This window comes from Haemaphysalis longicornis, unplaced genomic scaffold (assembly GCF_048455015.1).
Source record: "Haemaphysalis longicornis isolate Haplotype H1 unplaced genomic scaffold, Haemaphysalis longicornis Haplotype H1 scaffold_6, whole genome shotgun sequence".
Lineage (NCBI taxonomy): Eukaryota > Metazoa > Arthropoda > Arachnida > Ixodida > Ixodidae > Haemaphysalis > Haemaphysalis longicornis.
The window spans coordinates 148,577,083-148,594,275 of NW_027526407.1; the positions used below are offsets into that span (position 1 = coordinate 148,577,083).

The following is a 17,193-nucleotide window of genomic DNA, read 5'->3' on the forward strand; positions in this document are numbered from 1 at the left end:
TGGGAGACTCATAGCAAACTGACCGCTTCCAATGTCCCTGCGACGACAACCTATCCTCCAACAAGGCCCATATACCACACAAGGAACTTTGGTGATTACGATGCAGCAGCCCATCGAGACTCATGGCGTATTTACAAATTCCAACTAGAAACGACAATAACGTACTCGCTCTGGCACATGCTTTCGCAGTCACCTGAAGCGATCCTCGCGCATTCACTCATAAGATGAGAAATTTCACATGCTTTGCAACATTTATTGTTATAGAGATTTCACCGTTGAAAACATGCCGTTTTTCATCTCAGTTTGCCACGTTGGTCAGGATACGCAAGTGCCCAGTCCATAGGGTGACATCATGCACTGAAGGCCTGGACAGCAGTGTAGAAAGCCACCGCACTGAAAAATACAATAGAAATCGTGACACGAACGTGCTCCCAGGCAATAATGAACCGTGAATCAGATCACAGCAAATCGAGATGAAAAAAAAAAACTTGACAGGCATGTACGTTGAGCTTCGAACGCCAGAGTTCCAAAATTAGGCGTAGATAACGTAGGACATGAAGTTACTACAATTCTTGGACAGTTGCGTTGCATGAGACAAGTACCAATTTAACCAAGAGAGAGGAGAAGTACCTTGTTAAATTCATCTTGGGGAACAGCACGAACTAACGGGGATTTTTGTTGTGTCCCTGTTAGTTCGCGCTGTTCCCCAAGATGCAAGTACACCAACTCGCCCAACTCGCCACCCTGCCTTGTTAAATTGACTTTACTTTTTGTTTAGTACTCGGCTCAGATGTTCTGCTTTTGAATTTATGCACCATTTCAGCTACTTTTTTTGCGTGTTCCAAAGTTTCAACATGTGGACAAAATGAAAACGTGTGGATCCCCAATTTTTCGGGCTCGGAAAGTTAATCTTCGTGAAGGCCAGGCCCAGTTTATATGCCAGGCTGCATCTGTTCAGGTAGGTTTGGCATACCACAAACCGAGACCACAGGGTACTTACCTACTTGTGTGTTTGAATATCGCAGGACTCTGTTTTTAGAAAGAATATGCCACTAAATCTTCAGTTGTATTTTACTAAGAGATCTGCACTTTTTCTATATGTGTGCAGGATTAAGCGAAATCTGCAGAAGTGTAAACCACTCAGAAAACATTGTCGTGGTGCCACAGACTTCAGAGGACACCCTTTTGGTTTGTTGGTTAGTGCAACAATGCGACGTTCTTTCCACAAGCTTTCAATGCAACCAATAACAGGAACAAAGATAGCAGGAATACTTGCAGGGTCTTTGTCGGCCTTACAGAATTTCTGAGAGCACTCACACTGTTTCACTTACAATCATTTCTAGACTTTCGTTATTTTATACCGTTGTGGACCTCGGTAGTCCATCTTCGGGTACCTTAACGCGGAAATGTGCCTGTCCGTGCACCTGTCTGACTGTCGCCCCACTTGTCTGTCTGACTGTCTGTCTGTCTGTCTGTCCCCCTGTCTGTCTGTCCGTCAGTGTGTCTGTCGTTCTGTCACTAGATTCAATCACGTGTAGCCAAACCGCTGCCAGGAAACATCAACAAAAAATACGCCCCAATATCCTCATTTAATGACGATATCTGATTTTCCCTGAACGTCCTCAAAGCAAAAAGGCGTCTGTCTGTCTGTCCGTATGTCTGTCTGCCTGTGTATCTGTTGGTGTGAGTCTCGGTCCGTCAGTATTTCTGTAGTTTTGTCACTAGAATCAACCAAGTGTAGCCAAACCGCTGGAAGGAAGCATCTTGAGCTCCTGCAATACTCCCGTATATCCTCTTTAAAAGACGATATGTAGTTTTTCCTGAGTGATCTCAAAGCAAAAATGTGTCTCTCGGTCAGTCTATTTGTCTGTTTGGTCTGAGTCTGTACGTCAGTGTGTCTGTCGTTCTGTCACCAGAATCAACCACGAGTAACGCAATCACTGCCAGGAAACATCTCGACCTCCTGGAATACGCCCCTATATCCTGTTTTAAACACGATATATAGTTTTCCTGAGCGCCAACAAAGAAGAAAGGTGTCTGTCTGTCTGTCTGTCGGCCTGCCTGTCTGCCTGTCTGCATGTCTGTCTATATGTATGTCTGTCTGTCTGTCTGTCTGTCTGTGTGTTCGTCTGTATGCTGTCTGTCTGTCTGTCTGTGCCCTCCGCCACATGCCACCTGACCGCTCCCAAGGAAAGACTTGAGATCTTGAAACACCCTCTAACTTCTCTTTTGAAGACCATAGTCATTATTGAGCGCCGTAAGCACGAAAAGTTTGTCTGTCTGTCTCTGTCTGTCCCTCAACGGTACCACTGGCTGTTCGACCGCTGCAAAGGAATGTCTTAAGCTCCTCAAACACGCCCCTAGGATCTCTTTTGAGGATGATAGTCTTCCTTGAGCACACTAAACGCGAAAATATCTGTGTTTTTCTGTCTGTCTGTCTGTCTGTCTGGCTAGCTGGCTGGCTGTCACTATAAACAACAACTTGCCCCCGATCGGCGCCATGGCACGACTTCAGCACTTTTTTAAAGACGATCGGGCTTTGTTCGCTTTTATACACGATCGGGCATTGGCGCCCTGAACAAGAAAACTTTGGGAATTTTTGTCTGTCTCTCGACTCCGCCACTCGCCGCCCAACCGCTTCCAAGGAACGACTATAGCTCCCGAAACACGCCCTTATGTAATCTTTTTAACACGATAATGGTGGTTGAGCGCCCAAAAACACAAAAATATTGTCTGTGTGCCTTTTTGTGTGTCGCCCGATTCTACCGCTTGCCGCCCAACCGCTTCGAAGGTACGACTTAACCTCCAGAAAACACCCCCCATGTTCTCTTTTAAAGGCAATAGTTTTGCGGAAGTGGCCTAAATGGGAGATTATGGCCTGTCTGTAGGTATGTGTGGCACTCGATTCCACCCCTGGGCACTCGACCGCTCCCAAAAAACGACTTGAGCTCCTCAAACGTGTTTCTATGTGTTAATAATTTATTATATAATATTATTATTGAATAACCGTAAGAAGAATCCAGCTTTTATGACATTTCTTCGGTCAGGCCGCAAGTTCATTCTGTATTAACAAAGCAGCATTCTTTGTAGTTATACTCGACACCCTTCGCAAACTCATTCTCCAGATTAGGTCGCTTACAAATAATTGTCCTTCACTAAGGGAACTAATGACATCTTGAAATGATTTTTGAAGCATACCCACATATTTCATACTATGCTTTTGTTCAGAGAAGTCTTAATTACTGGAGATTGCCATGGGCAAACAAATATTCTACTCGTTTTTTTATGCCGCAATCCTTTAAAAAACCAAAACTACTTTCAGCCCCTACAACGTACCAGCGATTGCCATCAACAGCATTGTGAATATCCTCTTGCGAACGCGTTTTTTCGCTAAAACTAGGCGCCCCGTTTTTGGGGCTTGTACACACGACATTTTCATAAGTAGCTCTTTAGACTCCCACCTCGCAAACACTTAACTAACACAACTCACTAACTCAACAAGATTTGCACGGCGTTCTAATTTATTTTAACCTAAGGCGTTCACTTATTACGGCAAACTGCTTTTTTGCAGGCATACAACTATGGACTGCAGTACCAATAACCATAAGCATGTTTCATTTTCTGCGTTCCTTTACAGTAGTGTTGGAGATTCTTTTTTTCTTTCTTTTCCAAAATAGTGATGTTGCTTATTTCACGGTATACAGTACCAGAAATTGTTTACCTAGAAATATATTACTTAACTTCCTGCTCTTTCGCTCACAATTTAGAAAGATTCTGTTAGATTTACCAACAGCGTGACTGTCTAAATTGTTTCCTAATATATGATCGAACCTAATCACGAGGACAGCTTACAATCGAGTGTCTCTCTGTTTACTAACTAGGTGCAATATGTGTCTCGGAAGATACATATTAAAACCCTTAAATGCTGATATGTATGTGCCTATAAATGCACTATGTGTGTATGTACGCATGTATGTATGTACGCATGTATGTATGTATGTATGTATGTATGTATGTATGTATGTATGTATGTATGTATGTATGTATGTATGTATGTATGTATGTATGTATGTATGTATGTATGTATGTATGTATGTATGTGCGTGTGCACCACAGGCTTTCCTTGAGAGTTGATTTTAGCGTGGAATATCGCAAACATTCCCATGAAAAACTGTTCAAACGAATGTGGAGGAGTTAGATGAACCAAAAAATTGAAAAAAATCCACAGTGTTGACTAAATTAGTTTAGACCAAATAAGGTAAGTGGGTAAAGCGTTGCTCCAGCTATGACTGTGGATGACTGTTCATGCATGCGTGTGTTCTCTTTTATACGTATGAGTGTGTGTTTGCTTAGCTAGATATAATTCTATCTTCATGATATACGTGTGACGGAAGGTCTTTATTACTCACGACTGCTGTTTGACATCCAGCCGTCGCAGGTTCAAATATGAAGTGGGCCAGAAGCAGAACGGCGAGAAAGATGTAGCACCTGCAAAACTGTTTCAGAGACACAGAGTAAAAGTTATTGCTCGATTGATATTTATTGAGGGTTTTATATATTTATAATGTTAGTGTGGTCACTTTGGGAGGCCGAGGAAATAGTATTTCGAGATGGTTAATGCAACAGCACTAGCCAAGAAAACACATCACTTCAAAATTCAGTATGAAAACCGGCAGTTGTACCGGCAAGTAACAATTCCTCGCAAACAAATGGCGGTGAAAGAGACAGTTGGAATGGGTGCGAAAATTTATATCATAAGTACTTCTGAGAACGATCCAGAATACGTAAGAACAAAATTGGGATTATCAACATGTACAACGAAATCACAGAGGCAAATCTATGAAGAGAAAGCGCCTGATAAGAACGTAGCGGAACTGTAGAACATGAGCAATTGATCCAGATAGGGGAGCGAGAAAATGAAATCATCCCCATCTCTACCTGAACAAACAGAAGTCTGTGACACAACCTTATTCCCACTGATTCCGCTGACGCACGGCAATAATAGAAGTGATCGCTCCAAGATCACCGTGCATGGAAACATCCCCATGTGGTTAGTGCGCTGTACATGTCATGGCAATGCCATATTACAAATACTTAACTGGAACAAGTTCACTAAACGCTACCTCCACGCACCAAACAGGGCAACGGTACATACCTAGTACCAATACAATCATGATCGCAGTTGCACAATGGTTGGTCATTCTACACATGTTGGTAGCTCTATCAGTACTTAAAATTAACGTAACAATTATGCTAATTTTGGGACGTTTTGTATGAGCAAATACTTCGTCATTTTTTTTATATTTCAATGAAAATTTGGTGCTTACACTAGCGGCGGAAGGCTGGAGAAACAGCAGAGCTGGCGGCCCAAGACCCTCCGTCGGAGATTCGGCTGTTGCACCTCACATAGACTTCAAACTTGCCTGTTAAGCCACTCTATCACTGATAGGTCTGGATAGGTGGAAAACGTCCGCAGCCTTTCACATCTCTATCTCACATGGATCACCTTAACGCGCGCTCGAGTCCCCGGCACCCTCCTTCGTCATGTCGGCGTCTGAAGCTCGAACTTAGTTCCTGTGATCCCAACTCTATAGGGAATGCACGTGAATTGGCGAGTAGAAGAGCACGCGTGAGATTACTCCAAGAAATCTGGACAGCGTTTTCTTGACTGTCGAGCTTCTTCTTCCAGCTCCTCACGTGGCGAAACCCTGGCCGATGTCAGGCGCTAACCCCAAGGCACACGCCCGATGTACTCGGTATTTTTTGTTGGCGTTTTTTCTGGTAACTATATATGGTGGGACAAAAAGCTAAAACACCACAGCCGTTAAAATCCGTTCATGTACACGCACCTAAGCCTGAGAACGAACAGACTAGATTTTTTTTTATTATTATGACTGGATTTGTGACCAGAACGGGCCACGTTATATTATTATTATGACTGGATTTGTGACCAGAACGGGCCACGTTATAGATAGATTATAAAAAAACAGTAAGCTGGCCGGCTGAGATAGTTTTCTTAGATAATATGTTGCTGCCAACGTTTTTATTGTGCGCCATTGGCTTGCCGGACTATATCGTACAAACTTGCGCTTCAAATGTTACCATTGCAGAAATATTAGCTAACTTTGTGCAGTTCTCTGCAAAACATTGCGGTAATTAAAACTCAAACCGGCCACTGCTATATCAGATGCTTGTAAATCATATTAAACACATAGGAAAGAAAAATGTGCGAGATCAAGAAACGCTACCATACCGATTGGGATAGTGCCATGTTGTCTTCAGGAACCTGCCAGCAAAGAAAATGTGCAATGGGTGGGGTTTAGGATGGTGTCCACCCGGAGTCGGGTAGCTGCAGCCCGTGGGCCGCATGCTGGCCCCGGCGTAGTATTATGTGGCCCCAGCATGGCATCAAAATCCCCCTTATCTTGTCACTTCCAATTTAGCTGAACGCTGACATAGCAACTTTAATTCCAAACAGGGTTAACTATTGAAAGAACGAGATCGATTCTAGTTGGCATTGCCCGATCTTTGCACTTAGCTATACATAACGTTTCTTTTTCCTTTTTTCCCACTGGTACAAACAAGCACCACCACCTCCAAATCCCCTCACCTGCCCCCCCGCCCTCCCCTCCAATTTCACATCCGGTACGACGTGCGGTGTAGGCTTCATGCAACTCCGCCGTCCACCTCGAAAGGTTGCTGGCCCCAGGTGTATGCAATTATACGTTCAAATGTTTACTCTACATTTATGTGCTCCCTACAGGTGGCAGTGAGCAACCAGCTTTGTCTGAGACAGACAGTCTTGGAGTGGCCTTCTCTTATTGACCTTCTTTTGCTTTTACAGGAGGTGAAAGCATGAATATAAAAAAAAAAACGTTTCGAAAACCACGTAAGATTTCAACTCAGTGCTGAGCATGCAAGATATCGCGCTTTGAAACATAAGCGGTCGCTTTCTTTCGCTCGATCTGCATAAATGATAACGAACACAACCACAATATTGCAGGCCGTATAACCCAACTTCCTTTGTTTCTGCGCAGCGCATATTCTGTTTTAGAAAACACTGCTATTTTGGTAGGCGTTTTAGCTAATATAAAAGTATCTGTAGAGTAAATATTGTGAAAGAAAATGACTAAATACATTGAGATTTTTTTGAGAAAGGCAGCGATTGTCTCTTATATACACTAACGGTAAAAACCACAAATTATTCATTTCTGTTGTGGCAAAAAAGCTCATGCAAAAATATAAATAACTTAGGCTATTATATCGAATCTATTTCATGGTGTTTTGGTTTTGTGGCTCAGTAGTTACATCGTTTCGCTGATAACCACGATGGCGCGCGTTAGACCCCTGCTCCGGAACTCTTTGTATTACGCGGATGAGAAACAAGAACTTTCGTGTATACAGTTATCGGCGCCCGTTAAAAATGTCTATGTGGTTTACGTTATTACCCCCTGGTCTTACATGGCGGGGTACCCCATAACCGAGATGCAGCTTTGGCGCATAAAGCCGACACATTTTCACGGAAAAGTTTGAGAATAACCAACGCCTGTACTTCTCTAGTAAAATTTGTAATTTTCCTGTAGACTACCCTAATAATTCGGATATTTGTGCATATACCATGGTCAGTTTGTTCATTTTGTCCTCCAGAAATTCATGTCTACACTTCATTAACCCTGCTTAGGCGTGTAAGGATGAGAATTGCCATCGGATCTTGTGTTTTTTAGCAAAAAATACATTGTTGTCGTGCTCCTCGACGCACACCAATTGAACTTCAGGCATTCGCGAGTTTCATTTCAGAAATCATCATCGTTTTGTGTAAAGCTGCACGTTAACAACATTGACAAAAGGACCTCGGAAAATTTGGTTGCACTTTTCTGAAATCAGGTTTATGACTTGACTAATTGTCAGCTTTAAGATGTAACTGCACACCAACTGGCTACAAGCTCGCCGGAATGACACTTAAATACAAATCGGCGCAGTGGGCTTACCTCTGCGTTTGTTGGGAAATCGAAGTTACTCTGCCGAACACGAAAGCTCTGAAGCAACATTCGCTGAGACCTTTTATTAAGAAGCCCCTTGTTTGCTGGGAGCTCTCACAGTTACTGGCCGGAACCTGAGCAGGAAGTTCTCGTATCCGCTTTTAATGATACCAACCAATTAGCACCCGGAAAAAACAGGCGGGTCTCTGTATCTTCCAGGGTTATGCGTCGCCGGTTTTTATTCATGTAAAAAAAGTAAGCTAAATGTAGATTTAGGTACGTTATTTTGTGACATATGTTAAAGAAGCGTTCCCCGGCACGACCCCTAAAATGAATTCTCCTGGTTTCTTGTTTTTCCTGCATAAAAAGCGAAAAGCGGAGTCATAGAGGAATGACCCTCACTCGCGCTCGTAATGACGTCCTTCTGCGGAAGAAGTCTCACAAAATACGCTCCACATCCGGGAAGTAATTAACGAGGAGACTCCCCGGAGATGCTGAATGTCGATACAACACGCACAGATTGGGAGCCTTCGAATAACAGGAAGACCACAGTTGGTATTTGCCCCGTATTCTGAAGGTTGCCTTTGAGGCAATTAACATTCACTCACTATAACCTTACTTGGCAAACCCAGCATATAACTAGGTGACAACGTCACAATATTCCAACAACCAGGCTTGGACAGTAGAGCGCACGATGGTGGACAGACCAGTGGCACATAAGGCTGCAGATCTCCTTGTTGAGACCGGTCGCCTTCGGAATAAGAACTTGCGAAGTGCGACACGCAAACTCTCTCTATCAAGGAAAGGCTAGCTGTGCTATTAAAGGAACCTTGAAATGTAACAGGGATAGGATAGCAAACGGGGCGTTTAAGAACAGGTTAATGTTTTGTGGAGTTGAAAGACACCAAGAGAGGAGGAAACGTCGGGTTGAACTAATTATGCAAAAAAAATAGCGCGCCATGTAGACGAATTCCACAGCATAAACGAAAACGTCGCCACCGGTATGATCAAATTAAACATGCAATGGCAACGATAGACAACACCGCGAACCGACATTGAGCTGCGGTGATAAAGGTGTAGATGGTTCCTTGAAGGATGCCGAATCAGCAATTATAAGGGGAACAGCATTGTACATAATGCTTATGGGAGACGTTGGCTCAAAAGTACTTTAGAATATCATTGCGGACAAGTAGCTGGAAGATATTTGATACAAAGCCGGAACAGCCAATAATATACACTGGTCGTACTTCCGGAGAGGAATTGAAGTTATTTTAAGTTTCAAATTTATTGAAGGGTTAACGTACAGATAAGATGAACAAACAAGCGGGGTAAATGAGGACGACCCAGAGTAAAAACTGCCGGAGGGACCTTCTAACACATTGTGGATTAGATGATGCATAGTATGCAGCAAACAATGAGCGTAATGGCAAAATTTTTTTGTACAATGTGTAAGTACGAAGTAATAACGTGATCAAAGGAAACGAAAACACTTTACATAATTTTCAAAAAATAACGACGATAAATAACAAGCCTGCAATAATATAAGAGCAGGACTAAAGCTTGTATAAAACAAGGTTTTCGGTAGATTGTGTACCTCTCCACTTACACTTACACGTGTCTAACTTACACAAGTTAGACACGTAACATACCACTCAACAAAGCAGTATGCAAAAAGCAGAAAGTAAAAAAAATGAACCAATTTTAATTTCCTTATTAGGGCTATATCCAGCATGGTCTAGTTAGTTAATTAATTAGGTATTTTCACCTGATTTTAAAGACTGATTTCAGGAAGAATTGAGTTCCACACGGAGACATCAGAAACTTAAGCAGTCGTTTTCCCGTAGTTTGTGCGAGCTTTGGGTAAAAGCAAACTTCACGCACTGAGAACCGAGTTCTGTTATTACTCGTTAAAAGTTCAGGGATGAACCTTTCTATGCGCACATCGAGATGAATTAGGCGAAACATCATCACTGCTAACATCAAAGTAAAAAATTCATTAAGGGGAAGCATGTTTAAGTCAACGTATACGTGTATGGAGCGACAAAGGTAAGGACTGAACGTCATTAGCCGCATGGCTTGGTTGTTGGAGGCGTCGTAGATTATCTATATGTGTGTCGCACGTCTTTCCCCAAACTGATAAGCAATATGAAAGATGGCTGTGAATGTAAGTGTAATAAAGTGAGAGGATAACATGTTGTGGAAACTGTGGTCGCGCTTTCAGAATGAAGTGAATACCGACAGAAACTTTTTTTAAGAAGTGACTGTGCATATGCATCGAACTTCAGATGTTTATAGAAAATGACGGTAAGAAACCGAGTGCTGTCTGAAGCACTCATTGTATGATAATTTATTACAACTGAAAGAGTCAGGGTAACCGTTTTCTGTGGAAAATGAAATACCATAAATGTGGTTTTTGTAGCGCTAATTTGCAGTTGAATATTCACGCACCACTGGTGAATGCTTATAAGGTCCGTGTTTAGCGCATTTTGAAGTGCGATGGGATTGCTGCTGGACGTAAACATACTGGTGTCATCCGCATATAACAAACATTTAGAGCTTTGAAGCACACTAGGCAAATCATTAATAAATAACAAGAAAAGTAGAGGACCAAGAACAGAACCCTGAGCAACTCCCCTGGTATTTGTTTTTGCGGAGGAAAAGTGACCAATAATTTGCCAAATTGAAACCGATCGATCGAATAACAGTGAATGAGTCCGAAAGGAGGGCCAGACTGCCACATGATTCACGTTTGTGTTTAGTAGGATTGGGTGGTTAATTGTATCAAATGCTTTTGTAAGGTCAATAAAAACAGCCCCAAAAAGTAAGCCCTCGTCGATGACTTCTTTATTTGATCAGTAAGATAAAGAAGTGCGGGTACCGCGAATAGAATGTGGGGCAAGCGAATAAGTGAGAAAACGGCCTGTAAATTTTCCTCAACCGAATATCGAAAACATAAACTGCGTTATAAGTGACAATCCGGACGTTGCGCAGGATGTCCAGACGCCAAGTCGGGTCAGGAACGGCAACCACATGTTGGTGATGAGCAGGTTGATGATAGACATTAAAAGAAAGGAATAAACTCGCAAAAGTAGGAAAACCACACGGACCTCTGTAAAAGAAAAGAAACGGAGATTCATTACCTTTAGAAGCTACCAGCACTTCAAACAAAAGAAAATGAAGGTAACGTAGACATACCGACTAAAACCGTACGAGGGTAATCGCAAGCTACCAGTACTTATACGAGAAGGAGGAAATAGGACAGAAGATTTCAAAGCATCTTAGCAAAGCAAGAAGGTATTGCTAAATGCAAGATCATAAAATTCGGAAGAACGCTGGATCATATTGAGTTGGCGATACCTCCCGATTACCTCTCCCGGGGTATATCACACGGTAATCATGACGTCGCGGTCAGAGCATGTGCTCGCTGGGGATGGCCTGGTCGTTGGAAAAACATTCAGACTGGTATGCGGTGGGTACGCAGTGTGGCTGATTTGGACGCGCGCCGGTATAGAGTTTGTCTTCGTGTGAAGGCTTGCCGATGCGGGTTGGCTGTGTTGCCATCGCCTACGCAAATTGTACGAGGAAAGGTAGTGGCATCGATACTTTGGGAAAGTTAGACCGGCTTACTCAAACTCAGACTCACAACGAACGTGACACTTCGAACTCACACGGGATCAAAACTCACTCGGGTGCCGAACTGAATCGGGCTCAGAACTGAAATGGACACAGAAACCACTTGGGCTCAATACTCAAGATGTACTGAAGACTCACTGGGGCTCAGAACTGAAAATGTACTAGAACTCCCTGTGGCAGAGCTCGAAATATGCTCAAAACTCAGTCGCGCTCAGAAATTAAAATTGCCTCAGATCTCACTCGGGCTGGGAACTCAAAATGGAATGAAAACTCACTTGGGCTCAGAACTCAAAATAAACTCAGAGCTCACTCAGGCTCACAACTCAAAAGACAGTCAGAACTCACTCGGACTAAGAACTCAAAATGAACTCAAAACCCATTCGGGCTCAGAACTTAAAATGGATTGAAAAATACCTTGGCCTCAAAACTCAAAATGGACTCCAAACTCTCTGGGGCTCAACACTCAAAATAAACTCAGAACTTACCCAGGATCGGAACTCAAAATAGACTCAGAATTCAGACAGACTCAGAAAAACTCGGAATGCACGTAAATTCGGAGTTCTGAAAGTTTACGCGGGTTCACGAAATGTACGGGTGCAAACTCGTGCGCTGATATTCTCGTGTTTGGAAAGAAAGACATGATGTCGTAACTGCACTGAGGCCGGAAACAATCGCCAGTGCGGATTTATTGAAGCTATACTTACTAGGTCATGTTGATGAGAATCGCTTACAAGAAAATGAATGTATGTATTGGATACCAAACGCACGATATAGGCTGCGTGTTTATAACAAAGAGGATTCAGGCTCGATGGTTAGTTGGGGCCCAGGGGAGAAATAAAGGGCGTTGAGCAATGTGACGTTCTCTCAGTTCATTTATATCGAAGCTGTTCATGGTAGAATTCTTCTATTCTGCAGCCTCTGGAGAGTTCTGTTCTGGAGCCTCACAAAACGCCCTGTAGCCACGCCAACTATTCCCACGATTCTGTGAATACCAGGCGTCCATGGGAAAGCCATTGTTTTTGCTTGCATGCATGCTTGCTTGATTATAAAGGCCCGAATCTACTACATCTTAAATTTTCAGAAATGAAGCCCCGTCTCCGTGCATTTAGCTTAAGTAATGACCACACATGAGATAGTCATGGCTGGTCATAGATAAGGTTAAAATTCAAACAACTGCTGCTAGGGAGCGTTGGGTATCAAAATGAAGGCTCCAATGAGCGGAGTCACTTGTGATAAAAAAATTTCTTTTAAGGGGGAAGCACCAGAGGTGCTGGGGCTGCTGGGATCTCCTGCCGTCGTCATAATTGTCGGCTTATGTAGTCACGCTGCTGAAATACAGGGTCACTCATTTACGCCTCACGCTGAAACGCTTCGTAACACAAACTAGAAATGTACCGGGAGACTCGTTTGCCCCTCGCGATAGAACGCTACGTGCTTCAAGGACACGAGACTTTTCCAGCAAACCTGTATACATCCACCCCCCAACGGGTTCATCTCCGTTGCCAAAAACTCCAAGGCGCCAATATTACACTGAATACACTGAATGCTTCGCCTCTGCGAAGGTTTCAGGTTAGCGGAGACAGCCCGGGAATTCTTTGTTATAATCGCGGCACAGTCGCAGTGAGTCCTAGACTAGGTTAAAATTCATACTGATGCCTTAGATCAAATGCAATAAAAATTGCCGTTCTCGACGAGGCAAATTAAGTAGGGACAAATAAAAGCTGCTTCCTGGTTATAATTGGGACCAGTCGCGCTGAATCATAGATTTGGTTAAAAATTTTGTTGAAGCAACTACGCCATGTGGGTGATCAAATAAAGGTCTCGATAACCGAGGTCACGTGGGACACATAACAAGCTTCCTCTTCACAATGGCGACGTAGTCATTGTAAGTCATGTGTTGGTGTAAAAGTCAAAATGATGCCGCTAAGGTGTGAGTTGTATAAAATTAATGATTTTCGTTAGGGAAATTGCACCAGACAAATAAAAATGCTTCCTAGCCATTGTCATGAATGCTGAGTCATAGATTAAGTTCAGCTCGAAAAGATCGAGCAGTCCAACTCGGAAATAAAACCCGAGGTGCGTAAACTGTGCGAATCTGTAAAGTTCAGGAGTACGACATTTGAAGAGTTTAAAAGATATAGTATTCAGCAATTTCGACGAGAGCTAGCGGAGGTCAAGGGCCAAAACCAGGTGCTTCCGAAACTAGACCGAGACGGGTAAAGGCAACTGGCGGATGCAAAAAGGGCATAATTGAATTCAAGCATTACGGAAGACGCAGAACACGAAAACGTAAAGGGGACAGTGAGTAAAATGGCCGATTGTTCATGACTCGAATTGGGCAATGAAGACATTGATGTGGCCCATCGTGTCTCATGGAAATACAAAGATAAGCCAAATGTAGTGGTAAGGTTCCTCACCAGATAATCCCGTGATAGTTTTCTGTCTGCAGCTAAAAAAAAACTCCAAACACGAGTCCCTTGTCTTTTAAGGGCACGCACACAATCTGCGTCAATGAACACCTCTGGTTACAAAATAAGCTATTGTTCAAGCGGCTCGTGAGGCGCAAGCAGGAAAAAAATGAAAATTTGTATTGAGATCTGAGGGCCGCGTTTTGATGCGGAAAGCGAAAAACTCAACGGTTGTACACATTCAGCCTGAAGAGGATCTGGAGAAAATTGTGTAAGCCCTCGTTCCGAGTAGAGGTTACCATTTGCCAACATACTTAATATTACTGATATCAAAAAACAAAACAGTGCCAAATTTTTTTCTTTTTTTTTATTGCAACAAGCGAAGGTTTCGCCGGGTTTCAAACAGTCTGGTTGCCTGTATTGAACGCTTACAGGCTGCTTTCGACATTATCGCCGTGAGTGAAACATGGCTGAAAGGTGATGAAACAGCTAATATGCAGGGATTCAGGCTGCTATCGCAACCACGGAACTCGGGATCACGGGGGAGCGGCGGAGTTGCCTTGTTTGAGTGGGAAATATTGCGTGCCGCATCTGTGTCAAGTGGAAATCTACAAATACGGTTTATCCAGATTGAAAAAGGGCCAACCATTGGTGCCATGTATACCACCCGCCCGGTTCGTTAGTCAAAACGTTCGCGAAAGAACTCGAGTTTGTGGTAACAGAAACTTCCCGCGTGTACTAGAAACATACAGTAGTTGTCGGGGACTTCATTATTAACTTGTCCAGCAATACCCCAAATCCCAAATAAATACAGATTTCCCCTAAAATTGTTTAACATGCATAATGTAATAACTGAGTCAACACGTACCACTAGTACGCCAAGGACTCTTATTGATCACGCCATTCGCATCATTGACAGTGATGTGTCTGCTGCCGTGCTTCCCCTTCCGGTAGCCGACCACGTGACTATTTGTGTAGCCTTAAAAGCCGAACCTCATAATGCTAAACCATCCAGGAGGAAAGTTCCTGCAAAGGTCGATCACAATTTATCACGAGACAAAATATTTCAAATCGATTTCTGCGCTATGTATGAGGAGGTTAATACTGTATACGGGAATTTATTACGCTCAAAAAAAAATGTTGCCTTATTAAGTGCCCCTACAACCAATATGAAATATATCAACACACTCTGCCCCTGGATGACACCCGCTTTTTGGGAGACAATAAAAAAGGGCCGGTGTTACTACAAATGGAAGGAGCATAGCAAATATAAATATTACCTCAAACAATTGAAGCGTTATAGAACTAAATCAGTTTCAAGATGAAGAAGCGGATAAAAGAACACTTCACTAGGCTTGTCGGAGAAGCTGAAGGCAACGCCAAAACAGACTGGGAGATTGTTAAAGATGCAGTTGGTTTAAACTACCATAAATGCGTGTTTCCTGATCACGTAACACAGGACAGTAATAATAGTTTTAACATATATTTTGCAGACGTCGGGCGCTCTTTGGCTGCCCAGTCTAGGCTCAAAAGTGCCCTTCTAGACCAGTCTCCGATAACTTTGGCATGTTTGATATAGAACTGCCACATGTCTTATCAGTGGTGAAGAATTTAGATGATAGTAAAGCGGCCGGGCTTGACAATAATATAGTTAATTTGACAAAAAATAATATTGACATTTTGGCAGTTTGCCTGTTGACGTTTCACCACTGGCAAGACTGTGGTAGGCACCCAAATGAACTTAAGTTGGGCAAAGTCGCCTCTGTATACAAAGATGGTGACCGTTCCAATACCTCGATCTACACGCCATTACCTGTATTAGGTGTGATTATTACAATATTTGCAAAGATTCTCTCTGCGCAAATTACATCATTCGCTTCCAAACATAGTATAATTTGCCAAAACGTGCATCCTGTCCGGTCGAACGGTCTTCGGCGGTTCGGGTATTAACCCGAGAAGTAACAAGGACCGAAAGAATAAAACGCCAGCCATGTAGTTCTCTTAGACATAAGGAAGGCCTTCGATTCAGTCAACCACAACATGATGTTAGCTAAACTTCCTGATTATGACTTTAGAGGCAGAATTCCTAAATACAATCTTTCCGACCAACAGCAAATACTTGTGGAAGATGGTATTGTGTCCTCTACTGAGTCAGTGGTCTCAGGAGTATCACAGGGCTCAGTTAATAGACCTACTCTTTTTTTCACCCCCTGTGAATTGCTGTTTCTCTCTATTGCTGTACTCAGGAGCTTTAATGTATGCTGACGACACGGCACTAAACCAGGGTTGCTATTCCAGAAGGACCGAGTTTGAGGAAAACTCGGGCCAGGCGCAGCTGTGGTGATGACAATAAATCATGATAATATTTCGGGGCTTTGTTAAAACGATTTAAAAATGCGATTCATGCTTTGCGCTTACTATTGAGGTGACGTAATCGGTCCAGGGCAGCGCGCTCCAAGAATGTGCGACTAGGGCCTGGCGCATATTTCAGTGCGTTTTCTCGTGCCACTGCTGCATTGGTGGCTCTAGGGGTAAGCTATACAACTACTTTATTTTATTGTTCTTTTACTTTATTAATGTATATTTCACTACAAAGTTCATTTTATATTTTATTCCAGGCGTTAATATGAGCTTTTTGTTTAAAATGTTTTGTCCTAAGAAGTAGTTTGTGCCGTTGGTGGCACAGAGTGTACTCACGTGACTATAGTCGACTGGCCAAAAAAAAAAAAAAGAAAGGGGGTGTTACACGCGCGCCGCATTCAAAACAGTTGCTGCTCGTATTACGTTATCGAAACCTTCCGCTTGTCGACGCAAATTTTCTCGGCGCGGTCCAGTCTCCCTATGTGATTTTAGGGCGAAAGCTTGGCGATACGTATTACCAGAGTCCTTCAATGCCTTTCTGTTCATCAAACTTCGCCATCACGCTATGGGAGAGCTTCGTACGCTGCCGCGCCGCGGCGCTGGTGTTGATGGTAGGGCAGCTGGGGGCGTGGTCAGATCGCGTTTGGCAAGGATCAGACCACGGAGTAAGATAAAACAGACGCTCGCCACCTTATCAGCAGTGCGCTTTCGCTTTACGTGTCGTGGGCCGCTTAAATGGACTTAACATTTTGTGAGTGGCGAAAAAATTTGGTGCGAACGGGCATGCTGCTACTGCGTTCCTGCCTGCCGGT

General features: G+C 43.2%; 1 long non-coding RNA gene across 2 annotated transcripts; it reads right to left on the minus strand.

Moving 5' to 3' along the window:
- Positions 1–232: 232 nt before the first annotated feature.
- LOC144141188 (uncharacterized) lies at positions 233–8,103 on the minus strand. 2 transcript variants are annotated; one of them, XR_013316468.1, is made up of 4 exons: positions 7,989–8,103; positions 6,254–6,286; positions 4,410–4,496; positions 233–393 (listed from the first exon to the last, which is right to left on the minus strand). It is a non-coding gene; the product is annotated as an uncharacterized LOC144141188 (long non-coding RNA). The 2 variants fall into 2 exon arrangements; XR_013316469.1 differs by lacking the exon at positions 4,410–4,496.
- Between the last annotated feature and the right edge of the window lie 9,090 nt (positions 8,104–17,193).